Genomic DNA, 27,619 nt, shown 5'->3' on the forward strand with positions numbered 1-27,619 from the left:
CCTTGTTAGCTACCCCATATACCCGATTGCCCCAAGGCTCCGCCACAAGAAATTTGCCTTAGACACCAAAATATGAAAAACAAAAAAATAATAACAGTAACTGGATTCGAAACCGCAACCTTCGGATCCTTAAACACAAACCCACACCACTCGCCTATCACAAATTCTCATGTGTGGAGTTCTCTACATCACACAACATGGAACCATCTTGTCACGGAGGACAACCTGCAAGAGGAGCAAAATACAACACCCGTTGGACAGCCAAGTGCGAGAAGGGGTGAGATGATATGTTCTATAAATATATTTAAAGGTCCAACGCGGTGCTGCGGGAATTTCTTACTTATACCAGAGTCAAAATCTATATGTTTGTATATCTTTATTATCGGCAATGACTTATACATTTGCAGTGGAAATAGAATTTCATGCCGTGCGTGTTGGATTGGGTAATATATTAGGGAGAAACAAATAAACACACTTGACTATAACAGTCGGGCGCTTTATAAGCAGAATTTTATCGTTGACGTTTGCAGATTGATTTACTTTTCATTTATTTACATTTTGGTCTCCTACTAGTCGCATGGTTGGGGACGGTATGAGATCCTCGAAGTAGGAGACCCAGGGTTTGTGGGATTCGATTCATTTGACGATGTAATATTGTAATCAAACATCTAAGTGTGTATACAGCAAACTGGATTACCGTAATTCTTTTAACAATTACTTATCAAAATAGAGGCCGTTGATAAACTATGTTATCATTTAGCGGGGAGGGGGTATCTAGCCAAAGACCACGGTCCACCCATTTGTGTTTCAAAGAAAATTCCACCATCAACTAAACCTGAAAGGTTTCATTAGCAGTCGGATGGTTCAAATTAAAAAAAAAGTTTTAAAATTCAATATTTCATATCTTCTTTACCAACAACGATTAGAAGACGATTAAGATTTCTATGGAAATTACTATGACAAAATTTGTAAAAAATGTTCCCCGCATGTTAGTACTGCAATGTTAATACAAAATTATCTCTAAGTGAAAACTAATTCCTCAAACAATAATAAGGAACACTGCAGTAGAAACAAATCTTTTTGAGCTAATTTTGTTAGGGATTTTTGCAGAAGTTTGTCACACTATAATCTCACATTTCGCTTAGTAATAGCAAACCAATTCATAAATATCTCTTCTCCCATTTTTTCAAATTTCTGTTTCATTCATGAACAAATGAAACACATGATCATTGGGCGAGCGGGGGGTTATTCGTCAAAACCACACAAAAGCACGAGGGGGGAGGAGGTGACTGAAAAGTCAGGAAAAATGTTCACGTGGTTTATGGACGACCCCTACGAAAGATATGGGGATTGGAATTTCAAACTTTTTTTAAATTTAAAACCGCTCTTATTAGCAGTCATTTACATTTACCGTTATATTTTTTTTGTAAAGAAGATGCAATAGTACCTAACTGGAATTTACAGAAATTACAATAAGGTTTAATTATCGCACTCAACATTTTACACCAAAGCCAGATTTTCCATATTTTTGGAATTGATATACATAAATAATAATTCTCAAAAAAACTAATGTGCACAACATAATCGCAAAATAATGGTGAACCGTCACGAAATGATTTCTTCAACCCTTAAGTGGATTTTTTGGTGTTGGTGTTCGTTCAGAGGTTTGCCAAGCCGCATAACTATATAAAACTCGTGAAGATCTTTTCCAAACAATATTTTTTCTACATCCCAGAAAATTTACTTATAATAATAATGCTCAACATATTGTCGATTTAAAGTCATGCTTTAGAGCATTCATGATGTCAAAACTATGTATCATTGCTTGACAGTTATCGAATGAGTGCAATAAAACTTATTTTAATCTGCATTTTATAATGCATATAAAAATAAACACACATTGTTTGAAAATGTATTGGAAAATATGAAGTTGGTGCAGTCCCATATTAAAAAATAAAGGCATACCAGTCTCCATATGAACTTTTAATTTAAATTTCAGCTGCAAACGTGAATTGTGTTCAAGTTTATTATTTTTTGCTGATCATTAGAAGCAAAATTAGTAAGCTATGCGGTTGTGTTAAATATGTCAGGAAGAAATGTAAGGGGTCATCCATAAATGACGTAGCTATTTAGGGGGGAGGGGGATCTTTACGGGGCCCATATAGCCGTAGTGGTAAACGCGGAGCTATTCAGCATGATCAAGCTGAGGGTCGTGGGTTCGAATCCCACCGGTCGAGGATCTTTTCGGGTTGGAAATTTTCTCGACTTCCCAGAGCATAGAGTATCTCCGTTCCTGCCACACGATATACGCAAGCAAAAATGGTCATTGGCACAGTAAGCTCTCAGTTAATAACTGTAGAAGTGCTCATAAGAACACTGAGATGCAAGCTGAGATGCAGGCTCTGTCCTCTGTTTTGTTTGACTTATAAACTTGGTTTATAAAATGATGATTCAGCTTCAAAACATTCATCAAGATTGAAAAGAAATCTGAGAAATTTTAGATTTTCTTGATAAATGCAATCAAACAGATTTTTCAAAGCTTTAAATGGTTATGTAAATATTATATTATATTCGTGTCTTAATTGATAAATTTATAAATAAACAAAATCAAAGTTTAATAAATAAATTAAAAATCAATGCTTTAACTACTTGGAGTACATTGTTTTCTCATTTGTTAACAAGTCATAAAGTCAGCCGTTTTCAAGACAATAAAATATGCTCTTTTCGGCAAATATTACATGAAACAAGATATTTATACCGTGTATTATGCATTCAATGTTGCAGGAGATCTCATTCAATCAACTCATCGATTTGTTTTGATGTATCAATGCTCTTGATGGAATAGCCTGAATATTAATGAGGACAACAGATTCGAGTGATATCGAAATTGTCCTATCATTCAATTTTATTGATAACTTGGTAATTTGATAATTTTTTATTATTTAACTGTTTCATTATAGGTCGTGTAGGTTTATTTTATTATGAAGAAAGATAATGAAGTTCAGCTGAAATATTAATAGAGATAAATAATTTGTATAATAATCGCTAAAATTTTCTAAACATTCCAAATATATCAAGTGTAATCTTTTCTATATCTGGCCACTGATTGCCAAATGGATTTGAATTTGGATAATAATTCATTTCGAATTAATATATTGTATTGTTCATTTTCATTGAAATCTATTTCCTAACAAAGAATAGTTTTAAAAAAAAACAATCCTTTAATAACGAAATTTTTGTTCTAACTAAAAATAAACTAAAAATATATTGTACCCTAACTCAACAATAACGAGCTTCATCAATCCAATCAATTTTTTTTTCACATTTTCTATAGTAAACTTTTTTGGCTGTTTTCCAAATTACTTTCGAGCCGAGTGGTTAGAGTCCGCGGCTACAAAGCAAAGCCATGCTGAAGGTGTCTGGGTTCGAATCCCGGTCGGCCCAGGACCTTTTCGTAATGGAAATTTCCTTGACTTCCCTGGGAATAGAGTATAATCGTACCTGCCACACGATATACGAATGCGAAAATGGCAACTTTGGCATAGAAAGCTCTCAGTTAATAACTGTGGGAGTGCTCATAAGAACACTAAGCTGAGAAGCAGGCTCTGTCCCATTGAGGACGTCAATGCTAAGAAGAAGAAGAAGAAGAAGAAGAAGAAGAAGAAGAAGAAGAAGAAGAAGAAGAAGAAGAAGAAGAAGGGGGGGGGGTGCTTGATATGCTACGTATTTTCCAAGGGGAAGTATCAGCATTTGTGACAAAACGGTACGAGAGGGAAGGGGGGTGTAAAAAATCAGTGAAAAATGCTACGTTATTTATGGACGGCCCCTAATAGAAAATTATAAACATTTGTATGAAAGAAAAACTTCAAAGTTTGAGCGCTATTTTCTCAGTGCCTACTTTTTTCAATATGGGCCTTTATGGACAGCATAAGTTGTTCTTAGAAAAACTTTCTTAACGAAAATGTCTCTGAAATTTTGTCCTGAACAACTAATTCTTATCACAATTCATAGATAGTCAAAATTAAAAATGATAAAAAAAGATTATTGCGTTATATAAAAATGAAATTTTGTTTTCATATTTTTCATGATAAAAAAAAAACAGTATATATGTTCTCTTGACTTCTCCAAACGGTTTACTACAATCTCCCCACTGAACGTTCTGTTCTAAAATCAACAAATCGGTGCAATAATTCTTAAAATAAATTGCGTTAGCGTTAGCGTTAGCGTTTAAAATAAATGTTAAAATAAATTGCTTGCAAAAACTAATAGCCAATTTGCAGAAGTTGTTCTTGAGTCAAAATGATCGATTCATCTATAGAAAACTCTTTTACTATTATACTAAAACCATGGTTAAAATTTAATCCCATATATGGGGCACGGTTTCTTATAATCGGCTCATTCTGGGTAGCATTCATCAGCATTGGATCGATATTTTTTTATCAATGTGAAAGTAGAACCGTGATCTTGTTTTCTTTGAATAGCACCAGCAAAAGATTCCACAGAGTTTTCATGTTTTAAAGACTATTCATTTTATAAAGAGGACACCTTGTTTATGCTATATCTTTTTTATCATGTATATAAAATCCCAGAGTTTTCTGTCTGTCAGTAACGCTTTGAAAGGTTTCATTGAGCAGCATACAACAGCAATTTAAGAGCACAACAACAGTCAAATTAAGAGCACTGCAAAAGTCCATTTGAATGTTACAACATTACAATAGGGTCCTAAAGCCCTGTCCCAATTTTAGTGCCAAACGCTTACGTTCAGGCCAAAAACACATGTTTACTCAATTTTTTAATGTTTTTCATTTGTTTTAGTACAAAAAACATTTTTTCATGTTTTTATAGATTTTGTCACACTCCTTGATTTGAACTCAAATTTCGGGTGTATTTTGTTTTCCGTGTCCCTTCCGAAATGTCAGATAGCAACAACCCAGTGTTAAAACTAAAACCCCTGTGATATTTTTGTCGACTAAGCGAACGTCAAACATGATCTCAAGTGTCAAGGTTCATTTATGGATCCAATTTTGAAATTAAAGTTTAAATATGATATATCCGTTATTTGAGCGAGAAAAATTGCTAAAGTAGTTGCAGTAATATGATCTTTCGTGTTATTAAATGAAAACAAGATTTAATTAACCATTTTAGGACCCTATTGCAAATTGTGGAGCACTATAACAGCTATTGCACAGGGTGTTCTAGAGTTTTCCGGAGCTTTGTCCTTCCTAATTCGTATAAAAGTCACGATCTTTTTATCATTGTAGTTTTCCGGTTTTATGAACTTGGACGGTAATCAAAATGTAAACAAACCAACTTTATGCTGTTCGACCGCACTTAAATTCCGATGCAAGTTGAAAATGTGATTCATTACGGGTTTCGTCATTTCAATATAAGGTTCAAAAACAAATAAGATATTTGCAAAGGAAAGATAAACATGATTGTTTGCCGAATATTCTAGTTTTTTTTTATTTACACAACCTTCTTGAGTCGATGTTCCATGGTTCGATATCGACTTATGAAGGCAAAATAAAAATATTTTTTTATGGTAACTATAATGGTCCCCTGAAAGAGCTTTCCAAAGCATTCCTGTTCGATGACTCGATATATTCATTAGTCGAAAGTCCCCTAATTACAATTCGATTCGTTGTACCGTTTTGATTCATATTACGGACAGCTTCAAATTCCGGACACTCTACTTTGTATGGGAAACATTTCACGCGAAATGTTTCAATTTTTGCTGTTCAAAAGTTCTCAATTTCAAGGCTCGTTTTAGTAAACTTTTTCCATAAATATCTTTGAAAATTTATAATACCCAACTACCTTAGATGTCTCTTTGGTGGTTTAACGATTTCGATTGATGATTTGACTGTTCCATTAATGATTATCATGAGCTGTCCGGAATTCGATTCAAAGTGTCCGGAATATGAGGCAAAAGTGAGGAAGCGTCCGGAATAAGAATCATGAAAAGGCCACACATTTTGATTTATTTAAAATTATTGAAGTTGCGGAAGCGTATTCTTCACCCACCGTTCGAAAGTAAAGGGCTTCCGACGCTCGATAGCGCTAAGGAATCGTACAGAATGATTTATTTTGTATGCTCTATGCTGGGTTATATTTCCCTGAGTCCTTAAGTGTCCGTAATATGAATCAAAACGGTATATCGTTGACGATCGCCATCGCAGCACAAAGATCTATACAGAAATTGTAGCACTGGTTATTCGGGATTCAATAGAATATTCTAGAATTTTCAGTCAGATTCTTCTCTCTAATTTATAGAAGCTTCTGTAACTTTTGAAATATTTCACAACAGCATTTAGGGCTGTAATTATTGCAGATCAGAATAACGGCACTATAACAATGGAGTATGGTTAGAGCATAAATTTGGGCGATTTTGCGTTCATAAATATCATGCGTGTCTCAGATTATTATTCATACACCAATGGCATATTAATCAACAGAGAAATTTCTCTGTCCATGTTATCATTTTGCAATTGAACATAAACATTATTAATCTTTGAAAGAGGTTTTTGCTTGAAAATTCTTATGGAACGTGACTGAATTGTGTTTTGGTATACTCAACTATTATACTTGGCTCCAGACCTACCAATCTTTGACCATTCTAAACATTGTTCCTTATTCGTGTGAATTATAATTATTTTGATGGCTTTTTTGTTATAACACCATCGTGCAATAATATAACAGTCTAACGATACTGTATACAGAAAACCGATTACGATTCTATTGATATATTATAAAGATATAGCATGCACAAGGTGTCTACTTTATAAAATGAACAGTCCTTAAGTAAGTTCTACAATAGAGAATGTGGCTACTCTGGTAGGTGATAAATTATTATGAATATACATTAAACTTGTTCAACATACGATGATTAACGCTTTAAAGGAGACTTGACTGTATATCGTTATTTTGCTGGGGATAACACATGTTCACATGTTGGTTGGTTTGACTGGTTTGACTTTATTAACGAGATTTTTAGCCCTAGGCTAGTTCATCTCGGGACCAACGGCTTTACTTCCCTTCCGAAGGAAGTCGTCACTATAACTTTTTACGTCATAAGTGACTATGTCGGGGATGGGATTCGATCCCAGGTCCTCGGGCGTGAGAGGCGAGTGTTCTAACCACTACACCAGGTCCGTCCCCTTCACATGTTTATCAACAGCATGAGCAATCATGCATATGAAACGTAAAACCACATCGACTTTGGTTACACATCATTTTAGTAGTAAGTTTGGAGCAGTAGATACATAAGGTGCTAGTCGATCCGATGATTATGGTTCGAATCTGGTTTGCACCCTCTCGGTTTTTTGCGTATCTCCATACTTCCAATACATGCACTTAAAAGAGGCATATGAGTGGAAGTTTTATTTTTTAATACATGTGTTGGTGATGCACGCACATGAAAAAAAATACACATGCGACATCAACCAGGATCGATCCATGGTCATGAGAGTGAGAACCAATACTATACCACAGCACTAAACCTGCTTGTTGGTATGCGTGGTGCAAAAAGCATATCAAGTTGTACTTCCCCATTTGTACCGTAAAAACTGCTCGACTCAATGACCGGATTATCTGCCTATCAATAGACGCTCAAAAACGTCATGTCGCTCAGAAGAACACTTTTCCGCCATCAATAGACGCAGAAAACGCCTATAATGACGGTTTCAACTTTTGGGTGTCGTATTTCGAAATGACAGTTGTTTTAACATTTATTAAACTGTTGTAGTGATCCTTAACTTATGTCATAGTGCTCAATGAAACATTTCAAAGCGTTACTGACAGACAGACAACCATGTGATTTTATGTATATGATGTTAGTGAAATCATACATCATCTTGAAAAATGTGGATACATTTCTCCTTTTGATCCATTTCGCCCCTATCACCCCTACAGTCACTGCAATTGTGTCAGGAAAACTTTGCCCGAGCGAGAACATTTGGATCCCTCGCCTGCACTTCTCCAAGCCTTATCTATCCACCAACCTTGGTCGAATTCCGGCCAAACCCGACCACACTCTGCTGAATAAATACAAAAGATTAAATTTAAAATTATTCCATCAACCTTTTCGTCCGGGCTGACAGCTGAAACAGCAAAGAGCATTGGCTGGTTGGCAGTACCAAGCAGAAGCTTCAATATTTCTGAATCGCTCAACGTTTCCTTCCACCCCGTGCACCAAGGATCGGCCCGGCACTGCAGCACAGGAACAAAGCTGGTTCCCGACATTACCTAGCATATTGCACGTGATACTTGGTTGATGGGATTTCGGGCTAGATATTTGTTCATACCCATCCAGTACAGCCTCACACCGACACATGCACCGGACCAGCAGCATCTGCAGCATTACATCAACACCTACACACTAGGGTGCGGCTTATTTTCGAAAGCACTCAAAACCAATGATTCGTGTGCTCTTTTGAATGTATATAACATAACTAGAGAGACCTGAAAGTATGAGCGCAAAATAGTAATATTTAAAGGTGACGCAAGCGACTTGGAAGTGAATTTTTATTTATAAAATGTGACCTTAAGGTGAAGTGCAGAAAACTTTGTAGTTTTACATCTAATTTGGAAACTTGTAATAAAAATTAAAACAGAGTTGAATTTTTTTAGTAAAATGAAAAAAAAAGTATAGAGAAAACTACTTTGAACATAGACTTGGTTTGTTTTAAGACATACATAAAGATCTACATATTTTCATAAATTTAACGAGAATGATGCCAAAAGCTTCAAAATTAGTAAGAAAATAACAAATCTGAACAAACTTCACTGATTGTCATATTTTATATCTTTAAAATTCACCTTCAAGGCGCTTTCATAACCTCGAAAGTTTAATTCTTTTGGCATAAACTTTGAGGTTCTTCTTGTTACGTGACCTCAATTCAGAAGAGCAGACGTTTTTTTTTTATTTTGAAAACTTTCGAAAATTAAGCCGCACTCTACTACACACTTACCTATGAGTTTACCCTCTACCGCTACCATTCCTCCATTCATGTTCCACCTCTGGATTATTATTGGAAAACGTCGATGAAAGGCAGACATCAGCATCGCTCTTACATTGGCATTGTGCTAGGTATGTGCTAAGAAGGTGAGAAAATTTCCTTCTTCGAGAAGCATCAAACATCACCTTCTGGAAGCCTAATGCAAAGAAGTGGTATCTATTTCATGCAATCAATATTTGAAAACGAGTCATTCTATTTAGGGCGTTGGTTGCCTGAACCTAAACTTGGTGTTTACACGAGGGGACAAGGGAACATCTGGAGTTCAGTTGCATCCGATGCATGAATTATTTGAGATGCTTGAGAAAAGAACTTTGTGCAGTAAATTGTCTGCATATGGAAGTGTTTCTCTGAATGACTGAATTCAGTTGAGCAAAAAGCATGCATGATATTGTTTCAAAATGAGTGCTTCAAATGCTTCGAACTACAGCCGAAGCAAATCGAGGTTTATTGGAGATATATTTAAATGCCAAGATTCTGTGGCAATGAATTAAATGCTTCTTGCAAGAAGCCTTCCAAGTTTCCGAGGACAGGCTGAGAAGGAACCTTGTATGCTACTGTGAAGAAGCTTTTGAAGCTTTATAGAAAAAGCTGCTCAAGCCTATAGATAGAAGGTTGCACGCTTTTGAGGAAAAGCTTACAAAGTTTCACAGAAGAAGCTTTACATGCTTCAGGAAATATGCTTTTCAAGCTTCTAAAGATAAGCTCTCCAAGCTTTTGATGAGGAGCTTTTGTAGCTTCTAAAAAGAAGCTTTCCAAATTTTGAGAAAAAGATTTCCTAGCTTCTAGCTGCACCTGAGTTGCCGTGGAGTAGCTTTCCAAATTACCAAGGAAAATCTATATAAGCTTCTAAGAACAAGCTTGTCGAACTTGTCATTATAAATTTTCATTTTTCTTCTGTGGAGAACCAGTCAAAGCGTTCCATGTTATTGTTGGAGGTGAGTTTGAATGATCTATGAAAAAGGTTTCTAAACTTTTGAAAAAAAGATCTTGAATCTTCTGAAAAGAAACTTTCTACTTTCTACTTTCACTTTACTGTGGAGAAGCTTTCCAGCTTTTGTGGAGAAGCATTCCAGCTTCAAGCTTTCTATCTTCCGAGGAGAAGCTATCCACCTTCACAGGAAAAGCTTTCCAGCTTCTTTGGGGAAGCTTTCCAGCTACTGTGGAGAAGCTTTCCAGTTTCTGTGGAGAAGTTTTCCAGTTAATGGGAAGAAACTTTCCTGCTTCTGTGGAGAAGCTTTCCAGCAACTGTGGAGATGTTTTCCAGCTTCTTTGGAGAAGTATTCCAGCTTCTGTGGGGAAGCTTTTCAGCTTCTGTAGAGGAGCTTTCCAGCTTCTGTAGAGAAGCTTTCCAGCTTCTGTAGAGAAGCTTTCCAGCTTCTGTGAACCTTCCATCAAGAAATCAGAACTACGATTTTGAACAGCCAGTGGTTTTCAGTGGAGATACAATTTATATAAGGTAAGGAAAAACACCAAATTTGGTCTATTTTATAAACACAAAGAGGTGTTTGAAGAGGTATATATATTGAAGTATTGGACCCAAGAGAATATTTTATCCAATTTAAATATAAACTCGGGGTGACTTTTTACACGATTGCTTATTTTCCTGGTCAAATGTCTAGCTTGGTATGGAATACACAATATTCGTAAAAAGTGCAAACATTTGAACGAAACCAACGATGACAATTATTGATATTGAAAAGCGACAGTAAATGATGATAATTAGGCACGCTTAGCAACACTTATTGATAGTACTAAGTTTCAGACGGATGCCGGGTAGGTTTTTCGCCAAGCATCACTAAACTGTCCTTAATTTTAATCTCACCGGTGATTATACTAGCTTATGTTTTGGTCAGTTGTGTTCATACATTGAGAGCACGGTTAAGCAGTGAATGACTTTGATGACTCATGACGACATAAATCGTTTCGACTGCTTCTGAACTTGAAACCGGCATCTGTCTTTGCGAATAAAACTACTATTCCATTAGAATTGTCGAGACATTCAGAAATTCATGTCTGAAACGAAAAACATTTCAATCTATCACGCTAATTTCCACCATTTCGAATTTAGATCAAATTTTGGTCTAATATTCATTCACGTCACATAGGGTCAGTGTTCCCTTAATGGACAGTCCCCTATAGTCGCACTAGTGGCTTTTTTCGGCCGTTTTGCTATAAATCTTTTCAAAATATTTTTTGACATGAAGGTCAGAAGCTATTAATCTAAGTACCATTTATACACAGCTTGATTTTTTTCAAAAAAATGATCGAAATAATTAGTTTTGCTTAAAATTTGAGCTCCCTTGCGCCTATAGTTAACCTATTGTTCCTATAGTAGCACTACTGAGAGAAACTATTTTTTATTATAACAAAAAATTGAATAATAAGAACTTTTTTTACATCAATCGAAAGCTTTTGATTTACACTGTGTAGAAAAAATATAAAAGTTTTGTAAAAATACGATTTTGATCGGTATTTTTCCAACGCCGTGATGCTAGTGCTACTATAGGAACAGGAATTAGAAATAGTGCTACTATAGGCACATGTATTCCTATAGTGGCACACGCGATAATAAATACTAACATTTGAGTTTTCGTAGTTTTCATAATTTTCCCACAAAATAAAGATAAAAAGCTTTCAGATGATGTAAAAATAATGACGCTAGCGTTATTTTTCGATTTTCTATGATTTTTTGTTCTTAGCTATGCGGCTATTGGTACATCGGCCCTATATGTTCATGCGTTTTATACGTCGCTTACAAACAATGGTAATTTTCAGACCTGTAGCATTGTGATCATGATGACAATGAAATTTCAGTAGATGATACTAAAATTATGATATTGTAGTTCACAACTTAATCACGTGTTTTGTAATCACAAGGCATAAGAATTGTTCAAAATACAATGATGCTTACATTCAAAACGTTTCGTGGTACTAAACTAAATCAATACTAAATGTATTGATATTCTACTGCAAAACTCGTTGTTACTTGTAAGGATTTGAGTGGGAAACAAAATCAGTCTTTATGGTAATAAGGTGCTTGTAGTAATTCTATATCTTTTTCCTCAGCGTCTCTGCAAGCCAAGATTAGATTAATAACTGTCATAATGTTGTTTCTTGGTGTCCATTATGGACCGATGCACGAGTTCACTTATTTGACGTTTTAGCGGTGCCAAATTCACTCATTTCCATGGTCACGTAAATAACACGGCATCGCTCAAACGTCAAATAGTGAACTCGTGCATCCGTCCATTATATTTTTTAAGCCTGTTTTTTATTCTTTGTTGCCTGAATAGATAGTTAAATTACACTTCATTAGAGGAAGAGCACCAATTTTCGACCCATTCATACGATTTTGGCCTAGTTTGTATGAGAATCCGAAAATTGGCACAGAATTCTTGTGGGTCGAAAATTAGTGCTTTTCCCCTACTTCCTCACATTTTTTTTCACACAAAGTTGTCACGAAGAACATGCTCTACAGAAAGTGCTCCTGTTACCTTAGATTGCTATATTTTACATTGAAGATATTTAGAAAGTACTTTATTTACAAAGTTCGAATAACAGATGGCCTAATAGTAATTTCTTCCCATAAACCATCAAGATGATATGGTTGTAGGGAGTGTTAATCGCTTCAACACTTTCAACAGTATTTCGATTACGATGAAACTTCGACTGAGTTGCTCAAAGCGTTATATTTTTTTTCTCTCCTATATTTGTTGAATATGATAATAAAGAAACAAGATTTAAGAAGGATTTTTTCTTTGATGAAAAAAATAAATGGCTTGGCCAATCTTTGTTAGCATTGAATCTCTCTATCTCTATTTATCTCGCAACCGACTAACTTTCTTAGTCGAATGGTTAGAGTCCACGACCATAAAGCTGCAGGTGTTTGGGTTCGATTCCCGGTAATGAAAATTTGCTTGACTTCCCTGGGCATAAAGTATCATCGTACCTGCCACACGATATACGAATGCGAAAATGGCAACTTTGGCAAAGAAAGCTCTCAGTTAATAACTGTGGAACTGCTCATAAAACACTACGCTGAGAAGCAGGCTCTGTCCCTGTGAGGACGTGAATGCCAAAAGAAGATGAAGAAGCAGACGAGGTTTTATTTATCCAGAACTCATTCACATCTAGAGAAAAGTTTATAAAAATCACTTATTTTTCGTTGTTCCGTTGTCCATCTTTTGTTTCTCTCTGCTTCGTTATTTTGTTGTTTCTCCTACTTTCGCATGAGGAATTTCGTTTCAAATCTTTTTATATTCCAAAAAGCAACACATAAAATAATCTAAAGATAACATATAAATACTAGAAATTTTGAAAAATTGCACAATTCTTATACTTATGGTTCCTGAAAGTCCATTAGATCCTGGGTAAACTCCATATGGAATTTCTCAACAAATTTTTAAAAGACAATTTACACCGTCTTCAGCTCAAGGCTGAACAGACTGAACGATCACAAACATTAGGCAACGGACTACATGAAACACCCAGTAGCCCAATGATGAATTTTTCGTTTGACGAAAAGTTTCCACCGACTGGAGCGGGAATCGAACCCACACTTCATGGCACGATACGCCTAAACGACTGACGCCGCTAACCACACGGCCACGAAGCCTATAATTTTCAAAGTAATGCATATTTCGCTCCAAGATTTACATTCAGTAAAATCTAACATTGCGAATTTTAACATCAGATAATATCCTTAAAAATAACGCCAATATTTTTGCGTTAAACTTCTACAGCTCTACTACAATAATATATTAAAATTCCTCCAACAATGTGTTTTTTGGAATTTCTGCAAGTAGGAAAGAATTGGTTTCCACTTCCAACTGTTCGCCACAGTATCATTAACTTCAGAGTTTATGCTAAATATTTCCTAAATATTCGATAGAAATACCTTCTTTAAAAATTAGAGTTGAAAACTATTGAGATGAAACAATAATACTTGTAGTAATTCTTAAGAAAACTTTTTAGATTTTCTGCGAGGAAAATCAATAGAAATTCCGTAGAAAATTTCCTAAAATTCCACGTTGAATTCTTGGATTTTTCTACAAGAATTTCGTATTTTTTCCGAATTTAAATTTTTAGGAGTTCTTATAAAAATGTTGTCTTTATGTAAGTGCCTGTATGCAAACTACGTTAATTGTGAAAATCGTGATTATTGCAAACGATGTTACTTTTATAAAAACAAAAACAAAATTAGCTAGGCCTCGCTTAGGCCCCCCCAGAAAAAAATCCCAGCAACGCCAATGCAGCTCAGGTAAGTCAGATGTGAAAACATTACATTATATTGGCCCCAAAATGCTGCCTTAAGAAACACCAGCTCTTATAGGAAGTGTTTCAGATCTGGAGTTCTGATAATTAACCTGAAGTGTACGATTGGACAGATAACTTTGAATTATTCTAACAATGTATGATGGAAAATTGAAGTTTTTTTTTTATTCTACGATCAAGCCTTCATGTCAAACACTGTCGAATGCTTTTTCAATATCTAAAAGAGCAAGATTAGTAGAACAGCTTTCAGATTTGTTGGAACGGATCAAATTTGTTACACGTAAGAGTTGATGAGTGGTCGATGGTCCATGTAGGAATCCGAACTGTTCATTGGCAAAAATTGAATTTTCGTTGATGTGGGCCATCATTTTGTTCAAAATGACCTTTTCAAAAAGTTTACTGATGGAGCAAAGCAAACTGATTGGACGATAGCTAGAAGCTTCTGCAGGATTTTTGTCTCGTTTTAAAATATAACCTTATAACCTTAGCATTTTTCCATTTGTCAGGAAAATATGCTAATTGAAAACTTTTGTTAAATATATCAACTAAAATGATAAGCTACTTTCTGGAAGTTTCTTGATGAGGATGTAGAAAATTTCATCATCGCCAGGAGCTTTCATATTTTTGATTTTTTTTAATAATAGTTCTCACTTCTTCCAAATCAGTCTCCCAGGTATTTTCGAAAACGTTCTCTTGATTGAGAGTATTTTCGAAGTCCTGAGTAACTTGATTTTCAATTGGACTGGTAAGTCCTAAATTGAAATTGTGCGCACTTCAAAACTGCTTAGCAAGTTTTTGAGCTTTTTCGCTATTTGTTGGTAATAATTTGTTTTCCTCTTTCAATGCCGATATAGGCTTCTGAGGTTTTTTCAATATTTCAGATAATTTCCAAAAGGGCTTAGAGCTAGGGTTCAATTGAGAAATTATTTTTCAAAATTTTTGTTTCCTAATTGTGCAAAACGTTTCTTGATTTCTTTCTGCAGATCTTGCCAGATTATTATCATAGTAGGATTGCGAGTGCGTTAAAATTGCCTTCTCCTCACGTTTTTATGACGGATCAAGAGTTTAAGATCATTGTCTATAATCACAGATTCAAATTTTGGAATTGCAATGCTCCTGGCCTCAACAATGGAATATGTTAAAGTTTCGAGAGCATTGTTAACATCAAGTTTTGTTTGTAACATCAAGATTAGAGTCAATATATGTTTCATATATATTCCAGTCGGCTCGCAAATAATTGAAAGTTGAGCTGATAGGATTGAGAATCGCTTCATGGTATATTTGAAATGTAACAGGGACATGATCAGAATCAAAATCAGCATGAATAACTAATTGACTACAAAGATGACTAGAGTCGATTAAGACTAAATCAATCGTAAGAGGAAAAACACGTAGGGATATCAGGGTATTGAATTGAGAAATATCCTGAAGAGCACTCATCAAATAAAATTCTGCCGTTGGAATTACTTTGAGAATTATTCTTTGACCGATGTTTGGCATTAAAGTCACCAATGACAAAAAAATTGATTTATTGCGAGTCAATTTTCGCAAGTCAGTTTGGAGCAAATTGACTTGCTGTTCAGAGCATTGAAAAGGCAAATATGCAGCTATGAAAGTATATTTACCAAGCTGTGTTTCAACATAAACACCTAAAGTTTCAAAAACTTCCGTTTCAAATGACGAAAACAGTTGATGTTTTATACGCCTATGAATGATGATTGCAATTCCCCCACATGCCCTATCAAGTCGATCATTATGATTAACAAAAAAATGAAAATATTTTTTTTAGTTTGGATCCAGGTTTTAAATATGTTTCAGTAATAACTAGCTTATAACATGCAACTGTAAGAAAATTAAACAGCTCATGCTCTTTACTATTCAAAGAACAAGCATTCCAATTCAAAATATAAAAATAAATATTTGGATGCAGAAGAGAAACGTAATCCGATAACAATTTTATTAGTAGATTTCACACCAACTTGGGACTTGTGGTGGTTTTGAACATTACGTCAATCATTTGATCCAAGTGTTCAGCTAGAAAATCATAATCAGAGGGAGATGTTTTACAAGTGTGAAAATTTTCAGATGTTTTTTTTTTTTTTTTATTATTTGTTAATGAAGAGACGGAATAGGAGATGCTGCGGCGGTAGGGGTTTTTCATATGATCTGAAACATTTAGAACGGTTGTCCGCTGGTGGACAATTTCAAGGGGAGGAACTGAAACTGCCTGCTACAATGAGAAATCCATCAAAAATTGAAAGATTCGAACGGCTACCCGATGGAAGAAAATTAGCTTGCTAAAGGGCATGATTACAATTTACCTCATGGGGTATGATTCTTTCACAAGCGGTCGTTAACTGAAAGATGAGCATTGTTGGAGATTTTGCATTAGGAACCACGGCTTCATCTGCCTGGTACAGGTCTCGATGATTCGTTCACGCGAAGAGCAATCCCAAAAGTTAAACTTATGGTTGTCCCCGCCATTTGTGTACACAAACGTTTTGGTATCCTTCTTCAAATCATGCATGTAGCATCCATACGGCAATGTTCGGTACCATAACCCCACTTTAGATACCGACTGCACTAAGTGGGGTTCCGGATATTTCCTCTAAGTTTCTGAAAATGTTTCCTTGTCACACGGACATCCATCATAAGTCGTGCTTTTTCTTTAGAAAAAGTCTCTTCGAACATATGTCTTTAATATGTATTGTACAATCATTTTGGGTCTAGAGCATGATCTGAATGCTTTTCTCAGTCGCGGAACGCGGGACGTCTAGTCACTTTAGCCTAAACCAACGAGACTCATTTAAAAATTCAGTAAACATGTGTTTCTGACCTAAACTTAAGCGTTTGGTACTAAAATTAGAACAGGGCTTTTGGATCCCATTATCACCGCTAGCTTTCGTTAACAGGTCCAAAGATAAATCGAAGGCACGGGTCCGACCAAGGATAAACATTAGAAAAAAAAAATACTGAAAAGTACTGTTTTTGTAGCACTGAGAAGTACTGTTTTTTGCTCTAGGTAACTTCCGAGAGCAGAGAGATCCCCAAAAAACAGATTTTCAGTCAATAAAATGTTATATCCCAATTCATTCATTGCAATATATGTACCACTTCTGCTTAATTGATGACCTGCCTAATCTACATGATAACCCTAAAATCATGAATTAACTACCATGCCAGTTTATTTTCTAACTTATCTTTAATTATCTGATAAACATCACCCAATTCTCGTAGAAAGGAAGATACCTCCATAAAGCACATGCCAAACGACGCCAACACAAATGTGCACAACCAGCGATCTCTTCATCTAAGCTAGACATTTTTCTTCCTAGCGCCATAGCTCTCTTTGGGCCGGCCTGTTAGTCGCTGAGCATCCGACACATCCGACACCGGAACGGAACCATTCACCGTTAACTAATCACATTCTCTGCGGTGACACACACAATTTATCCTTCCGATTTAGCCAGGATCCGTAAACTTCCCACGGCAGACCTCCCGATGGCCCCGGAGGCAGAAATCAATCGCTGTCACTGGGTAATGCACCTGCATAGAGAACGAACGGAAAGGAGCGTTTCCAAACAAAACATCCAAACGCCGTGTCCTCTATCCGATGCGTTTCGGGTTTACCCATCTCGAAGGAGCATCCGTGCAAAAAAGTGGCTTTCATCCTTTTTCCGAACAGAAGCCATCGCACCGGGGGAAGCCACCGCCGAGTCAAACCACAAAGAGTATCTACCATCTAGCTAGGCCGACACACACTTCTGCACCCACACGCACAGAACAGCACAACGAGAGCAAGGTACGCCATGCCGTTGACTACCGGAACTCCCGCACTAATTCCAGTCACGCGCTTCCGTGTGAAAAAAGGCGACCACCGACCGCCGCCGTTCCGTTCTGGTGAGCACACAAGGGGAAATGCAGCGAAAAGCGAACATATTCCTCGCACATCTTGTGGGAAAACCCGTCGTAATTTCATCCGTAAATTGAGTTTCGTCCAATGTGCTCCACCTCGCGCTAAAGTGCTGCTCCAACACGGTTCACGGCATTACTGGTGGGACCAGTTTTCCGGCTAGCTGTGGGACATGGAAGGATGCACCCGGAACGTGTGATTTCTCCGGTTGAGATTGGGTTTTCGCTTTCTCTTGGCGATTCGGGTTTACTCTCGCTTCGGGAAATACGAGCACGAGGTGATTTCGAGTGAGTTACCGCAAGGAGTTCTGCTCGAAATGCGGTTACGGTGTGAGTTGACTAACGGATTTTGGGGCAGTGGAATGGGTTGGAAGTCAGAGTGCAGTGAGAGGTGGTACTCATTTCTGCTCGATTCGAGCAATTTGTGGGACCATTAGAATTTTCCTGGAAGTTGTGTGAGTTACTGCAAGGATCACATATTTGTCCATTAGCAGTATATGAGTTGAATAAATCTCATTACATGAAGAATTGTGGCGTAAAAAGGTTTTGACATTGCAAATAAAATTGTAGAATCAATTATTTATAGAACTGACTTAAATTAAATTTGAAGAATAAATCACTTGTTAGCAGTTTATGGATGTATAACCTTAGTAAGGACTTTGGATCTTTTTCGATCCATTGTAACTTTTGATTGGAATTACCCAGCAATTTGAAATTTCCCGACAATTCTTTAGTTATATTTAGTTTCCAGAAATATAAGTTTTAAATGACTCCTAGGGGAGCTTCCATGAAAAAGTTACAAATTGTGACTTAGGTTCGTTTTTGACAAGAAAATTCAAACAGCTCGCAAAAATCAGTGTGTTGACCGAATTTTGTTCTGTTGGGCTTAGATGAATGGCACATATATCTAGTTTCAGAAACCCTTCCGGAGATCCGGATTTGGTCACTGTGGCCACCGGGAACCTGCTACATCTGAAAAAAGTCTTTTTAGAGACCCCTATTTTGACAACCTGTAGTTTCGTAACTAAACAAGTAATCTTAAACGTCCTCATATAGTTGAATGGATATTCACGTGGACTGTGAATAGAGATTCTCAAATCCCTTAGTTATTCATAACCGGTTCCAAAACCCCGGAACATCCGTAAAATAGGATTCCATCGTAGTTTTGTATATGTAATTCACATCGGTACTATTTGGATGATGGATAATTTGGCATAAACGTTCTCTAAAACAAAGAACAAGTTACCGGAGCAAATTTCCAGTAAATCTCGGTCTAGTATGATCCAGAGCGTTAATGATTAACGGGTCGCAATGATTAATTAAGTGATTAATGATTAAATTCAAGTTTATCATGATTAATGATTAAATTTTTTGAGGTCATGATTAATGATTGTGATTGATGATTAAGCCAAAGTATGATTAATGATTATGATTAATGATTAAATTTAAATTTTAGATGATTAATGAATATGATTAATGATTAAACTCAGTATGATAAATGATTATGATTAATGATTATGATTACGTGAATGATGTCAAATTTGATCCAAATTTTAATTTCAAAATAATACTTTTTTAAATTATCATTTATCGTATTTATATTGAGAACGTCGCGACACATTGCGAGCCTGCACTATACGAATCTCGTCCAGCACGTTGTTGGCGAGAAGTATGTGGTCTTTCTATACCTAACAACTAATGCACTCTCGCCTTAGGCATTCAACAGTAGAAACTGTTGTGTCCATGAGTCCTCTCGTGGTGTAGGGATAACGCGCCCTATTTAGTGAACAGGGAGTCGTGAGTTCGATTCGCACCGAGAAGACGTCTTACTTTATCGCAAATTTCATATCAATTTTTCCCATTTAATCCAATTGAGGAAGTATATGTTATGTTAAGTTTTACGATAGTTGTTCAGAATTATGTTTTTCATTCGTCTTCTAACGATATTTCGTAAATATCAGGATTGATATTTGTCTACAGAACTGCGGGTATCATTTCGAAAATTACGATGATTCCGGATTCAATTGCGTGGAGTACTGGAGTAGCCCCACTAAGATTCAGTAGCCACTTTCATATCGAGTCCCAAAAGATAAGAGTATCATGATTAAAAAGTTGATGATTGAACGAAAAATCATGCTGAGAACTATTTGATTCAGATTTTTCTTAATCATAAGTGTCCCAGACAACCAAAATGTAGAGTAAGGTGGGGCAAAAGTTCGACCTTAGTGGTATAATCAAAATTTCCAGGAAAACAATAGCAGTTAAAACAAAACAAATACCATTTAGTGAACCTTTAACATATTGGCTATAAATTTGCTGAACAAACTTTTGTCAAAATATTTACCCATTTTTAGTTATAACAGTTTCAAAATTGATTGTCTTATTCGAACTTTTGCCCCACCGATGGGGCAAGAGTTCGAATCTAGTGTGGGGCAAAAGTTCGCTGGCTAAAACACAAAATATCGATCCTTTTATGACAGGCATACTTTACACCAGCTGTTAACTTAAGTTTGACGAAAAATACACACTAAATTTTCATCAAAAAATTGCCCAAAATTGGGTTATTTGTAATATACCCAAAAATAGCAGTTTTTCGCAAAACTAAGTGGAAATGTAAAATTTTAGTGACAGTTTTCACACGATCAGACAAATATAACTAAATTTGAAGATAATATGTGGATTTTAGGCAATTTGAAAATGTTTCCGTGACAAAAAATTGTTTTCAAGCATTTATGCAAAAACTAATACACCTCAAAGCAACCTTATGATAGGCCTAGAAACGCCCTTATATAAAATATTGAAAAAGATTTTATCTTCAATTGGTTCCATGCAACGAAAGTTTGACCAAAAATTACAATATTCACGTCGAAAAACAACAAATAGCCATAACTTTTCCAAATCTCAATCGATTTTTATGATATTTGGATTGAAAGTCTCTTACTTGAATAACATTCGAACCACCATGACATTTATAAGATTTGTTTTGAATTGAGCTAGAAATCTTAAAAAGAAACTCTTACCCCACTCGAACTTTTGCCCCACTTTACTCTACGTATAATGAAATCACCTGGAGGCTTTGCATGTGCAACATTTCACTTATAAGATGTTGCGAAAAGGCCTTCTGCGTACAAAAGTGGAGGCGATATGCGTACATATATTATGTGATGAATAATAACATACAATGCGAGTGTATAAATTGTCTACCGAACAAACCTGTGATCTAATGTGACTTAACTTATGATAACAAATGTTGATTTGACAGCTGCTACGGATTTATTCGACTTACTTTGTACGAGTGTACGGGACGAAACAAAATGTACATATGAACTCAGAAAAGAAGTGTTTTATGCGAGGAAGCTCATCAATCTGACGAGTTTATCCACGGTGTTTTGCGGGTTTGATATAATTAGTATGAATAAACGAGTTGTAACGTGAACTTTCATGCGATTTCAGGTTGTCTGGGGTGCCAATAAATTTTCAAGAGTGAGATACATTCGTTGCATACTTAAAGGTATGTGCATCTCATGTTATTTAATTATAGTTTTTATGATTAATCTTTGATTAATCATTAATCATCCATTAACTAATGATTAAATGCCCGAAAAGATGCACTAAACGACTTAAAGTATGCAACCAATGGAAGGGTTATACACTAAGACTAGATAATGATGATGATATTACTTAACAAACAATCCTATATTCAAATCTTTTGAACTTCGTTACCGTAATTTCGGGTTAAATTGATCATTTTTCACGGTTTTCCTAGCCTGTTTTCTATAATGTTAACAATGCCAAACAACTAAATGCAGGAAAACAAGTACGAAGGTGAGCCTCATCGACTCATGTACCGAAATTTTCTAACAAATGTCATTTTAGTGTTAATACATATCTCTAAAATAAAAAATCAGGGGATCTCATTTCGGGGTGAAATTGATCACTTGTCAGTGCCATTATTATTAGTTTTCAAAACAACTCTACATGATAAATTTGAGCTCCCTGAGTCCGAATATGCTTGTCAAATTTTTAACAATGCAATATTTATATAAATAACGTATAGTTTAATTTCAAGTATTACGCGGAAATCACCTAAGGAATTCAATGATATCTAACAGGAATTCAATTATTTAAACCATTTGAGCTAATTGGTACGAGTTTTGGTGATGAAATCTGGTTTGCGGATTTATCTCAAGCATCCTCACAAACTTTCAGGTTTATACTTTGATCAAATCCTTGCTTAGAAATAGAAGTTTATAGGTGTTTGTCAATACTGCACGGTGCATGATTTTGAAATTTTACATTATTTTCATAGTAATAAACATTCTTCAACGCAAAAAACTTTACAACACACAATTCGACAATAGTTACGACAAACAACGTTCATTTACTGCAGCTTAAATTGATATATGTGCTCCATTACGAATAAATAAAATCTTGCGATACGATGATCAATTTCACCCTTTTGATCAATTACACCCGATATTACGGTATGTGAAATTAATCACAGTTTTTAATCACAAATCGTTATTAATTTCTCTTGTTCAAAAGCCATTATCTTGGAGGAAGTGGACAATATATTGGCCTTTTGAAGCGTAGCTTTAAGTGGATGTTATTGATGCACTTGAACACCGGGGTGTTAAGGTTTGTTGATTTCCCGGGGAAAGTATTCAAAATATTGGTCAAAAACTAGTCGGATTTCAACACTTCACTTCATAAAAGAAAGAAGAGTGTAGAAAAAATCATAAGCAAGGTGAGCAAACTTCAGTAAACTCTAATATGCTGTTTATCTTGTGATTATTTTATGGTTATAATAAGTTAACTGGCATTTGCTCGCCTTTCTAGTGATTTTTGGTTTTTTATTTTATTTTTCGGAAGAACATGAAAATGAATGACTACTCATAATTGAAGAGGAAAATTAAAATTGAAAAGCTTTAAGGCCCAAGTAAAAATGGTGCAAAAATCAAAATTGAAATAGTAGTTTACGGAACTAATTACGACGAAGGATAATTACGACGAGTGCTGTAAAAATCGAGTTCTGCAACGAGTTAAGTACAAAATTTTTTGCAATTTTGTAGAAGACCACTTGAGGGTATCAGAAATTATATCGGAATGCATTGACCATCATTTTACAATTTCTAAAAAATGTTATGCAATGATTCATTACGCAACTCAAACCAGTTGCGTAATGAGAGAGCGTTGCGTAATGAATCATTACAGCACTGGTTTGAGTTGCATAATGACTATTCCCGCATTTGCATACTTCTGTGCAGTAAAGTAGGCCGTTCCATGACAGAATCGCGTGATGAAAAATAGCCTATTACGATGAGAAATTGCAAAAAAAGCAGTTTTCTCTTTTATTCAGTGGATATCTTCAGGCGATGTAGGATTGCAAACATCAAACGTGATCAAGAACAGCAAGGAGCTTTTGACAGAAATACCACCTACTAGGGGAAAAGGACTAATTTTCGATCTCGAAAATGTTGTGCAAATTTTCGTATTTTCACATAAAGTACTCAAACATCTTATGAACGGCTAGAAAACTAGTGTTTGGTCGAAATTTGGTGATCTGCGCCTATAAGAAGCAATCCTTCATGTAGAATGGTACCACTCACAAGCGTCCAGCGGGGTCTTCGGATTCGGATCAAATAAAACTGAGAAAATGCACCGACTTACTAGAAGGAAATATTTCAGGGTCTTTTTAGTCTTATGGTAACGTCCGCGGATATAAAGCAAGGCCATGCTGTACTTGGTTGAATTTTGAACTTCCGTGGGTTATCATTGTTCTTGTCACACGATGTGAGAAATGCAAAATTTATTTATACATTAGAAAGCAATGTTGTAAAATTTGTCGAATTTTGTTCAATGATTGATTGATGATTGATTTAATGTGTGAATTATGATTAACCCGTATAGGCCTGAGTGAAAGCAAAAATTCTAAAACCGTCACCGCTCAGCGAATTCTTAATGGATTCAAATGATTTTTTGTCAGTATACTGGCACACATATCTAGTTTCCAGAAGTGGACAGAGGAACGCGGAAATATTCATGTGGCCGGAGTTATTCCGGTGGATCACTGGGTCAGGTCGGGTGAGAAGGGTAGTGTGTGTTTGTTCCCCTGAAGGTAGGCAAATTTCAAGCCACAGATAATTTCCGGAATCGGCTATAATGTGGCCACTACATGGCGGAATTTTAAGAAAATTGCATCAGTGTAAACCTTTTGAGAAACGATTGAATTGGATAACTATGAGTATTGCAGTTGATTAATCCCACAAATGACCATTTTCGGGTGCTGGGACGCCTCAAACTCATTAAAAAGTGGCCAATTTGTATCTGAACATCTGTGCCAAGCTTATGGGAGCGCATTTCAGTATACAATTATGTTTGATTCTTACTTTTCGAGAATTTAAACGGTTTAGTATCCAACAAATCTATAGCCGGTTCTTTCGGGCATTACGTCCGAATGGCCACATCCGGTATATTTTAATGTTGAATTATAATGTTGAATTATAATGTTGAATATTAAATCTTAATGATTAATGCAAATTAAAATGATTTTCATTGTAAATATATAATGGTAATTTGGCATGTCCCAAAAAATAGCTCTTTTTTACCCGACTTGACCCAGTGACCCAACGGAATAACTCCGGCCATAGGAATATTTCCGAGCTCCTCTGGCCACTTCTAGAAACTAGATATGTAGGCCAGTGAACTGACAAAACGTCATTTGAATCCGTTAAGAATTCGCTGAGCGGTGAGGCTTTCAGTATTTTTGCTTTCACTCAGGCCTATACGGGTTAAGATTATGATTATTGAATAAAATTGGAGATCTTTATGATTATGATTAACCCGTGTTGAGGGAAAATTTAGAAGTTTTTGTACCAAAACTAGACATTTTAAGGCCCAGTGTACCTGATTTTTTGAGCATGTGACTCAGATCGTACAATTATGAGTGAGCGACCATTCTGGTTCATCACATCAATCACATAACAATTCTCAGACGAAATATTTTACAAATCTGAATAGAAAATGACAGATTTTACAACAACACACATTTCCATAAGATGCATGCATAGTAGTGATATTTAAGGGCTGCGAGGAATCTTTCGATCGTTCATTTGTCATTTGATGGCAGTCTCCAATCAATAAATATGATTTTGCGTTAAATCCTTAATAGTTATACAGTCGAAGCTCTCTATAGCGACATTTTACGGTCCCTTGAATAACATTTTGATGTTATAACCATTCTTTATAGTGACAATTCCCTATTACGACGGTCTCTTGCGATGTAGTTATAACAAGCTTCGACTGTAGTTTTTATTTTAGATTAGATATTTTAGATTAGAATTCCAATAGATGTTTGGATTTTGAGCTGAAAACTCAACTAACTTATAACGAATAATTGAACATTGTCTGAACGAATATATCTGTCACACTTACATCGAACATTCTATGAGGCCATGTTTTATAAGAAAAAGGATGATACAGTCGCCTCTCCACATCTCGATATCGAAGGGACCATCGAGATAGGGAGAGATCGGGACAAAGAACAAATTTTTAATGAACACTAGATTGAAAATCACTCCGTTACTAGGAAAATCAAAAACAAACAGACGTCATTTCGTGTTTGCAAATTGTTTTGAACCACTAAAATCTAGTCTAGTAGCCTTTGATACTGGGCATATCGACATACAGAGAGAAACTCGGGAATGAAAATCACATCGAGATAGGGAGATATCGAGATAAGGAGGATATCGAGATGTGGAGAGTGAAAATGTATGCAGAGCGAAGGGACCGAAAAATCATCGACATAGGGAGAGATATCGAGATGTAGAACATCGAGATGTGGAGAGTCGACTGTAATTGCAGCTCTATACGTACTTAATTCTACTAATAACAATCATCCTGCTGTCGCTAGGAGACGTGGACAGGATAACTTTTGACTGTTGAAGGATGTGTCAATCTTGTCAAGCTTGAAAACTTTGATTGGATAGCGATCGAGAAGGATGCAACCCTCATTGGATGGTATAGGACTTGGCGCTTGCAAAACATGTGATTAACACTAACATAATGTCAAAAATTGATTCCAACCCTCAGGTCAAGGACATTTGAATAACAATTGGTTTACTTCAAAATAAGTCGAAAAAAAAACGGAGCGTGACAAAAACGCAACAAACCTGTATTAATTTTTCATGTTTCTCCCATAAATTCTTTAAGCGATTTTGCAAAAGATTCTTAGAGAATTTTCTTAAGAATTTTTACCTGGAAATCCTTAGGTACTCCAACGGAGGTAGTTCCAGTAGTTGCCTCAAGGATGATTCCACTTTTATTTCGCAAAAAATATACTAGAGGCTTCTCTAGATATTTTTCCACTAATCCTTCAACCAAATTCTACAGTTTTTACTCTACTATGAGATCTTACAAAGACTTTTTGCGGATGTTCGAAACGTAACTTCCTCAAAAAAATATCTTTGGAGAAATTCCTGATGGAACCTCTGAGCAGGCTTGGGAACTGTGACCACTATTTACCACAGTTCATCGATTCTGCCAGTCAACCAAAACACAAAGCAGCAGCAGCATCAATACCATCAGGTGTTTCGCTGCCAACGGTTCACAAACTGCTTGATTGTTTTTGTCTCTCCTCTATGACCGTTTTCGGGCAGCCATCTCGAGGTGAATGATTGGAAAAAATGTTAAATAATTCAATCGCTAATATTTCGCTTGTGTTTTAAACTAATTGAAATCTATTAGCGCTAATAGCAAGAGCACAATCATTCCGTTGCGATACATATAAACAAATTCAATTTAATGCTGCCTTTATCGAGCAAAAATGCAAAACCCCGAAAACCGCAAAAATCGCGTCACCACTGTGCTTGAGTCATTTCGCATTCGGGTTTGAAAAACGTTGGGAAGAAGAAGATTACAGTTTTGAAGAGCCGTGATATTTTTTTGTTTTGAACTGTCATGGTTTGCTTTGGATTTTGATGGTCGTGTAGAAAAATGTGAATGTCGAGGTGGTAAATGTTTGCTACAGTACATTTCCCATCCCTGCCTCTGAGCTAATTTCTATGGTTGTTCTTGGAAAAATCTAGTTTATACTCCTGAGAAACCCAAAACAAACTTTTTGGAGGAATTCCTCAGTAGAATTCCACGGGAAATAATCACTCAATACACTCTTGGAGAAATCCTCGGAATGATTTCTGATTCTTTGGAAAAAATACCTAAATTCTCACGAAATTCCTAGCGAAAATCATGAAAAATACATATCGTAATGTCGGAAGGAATTATAAAAAAGGAATACGTCGGGCCTGGTTATATGATGGAACGCAAAAGTTTTATCTTCTGATTCATTTTAAGTTGCGATTTGTTTTTCTGTATCTTGTTTGGTTCATTTTCGGTCTCTTTTTGGTTCCTGTCTGGTC

The sequence above is a fragment of the Aedes aegypti genome, chromosome 2 (genome assembly GCF_002204515.2).
Source record: "Aedes aegypti strain LVP_AGWG chromosome 2, AaegL5.0 Primary Assembly, whole genome shotgun sequence".
NCBI classification, from domain to species: Eukaryota; Metazoa; Arthropoda; class Insecta; order Diptera; family Culicidae; genus Aedes; species Aedes aegypti.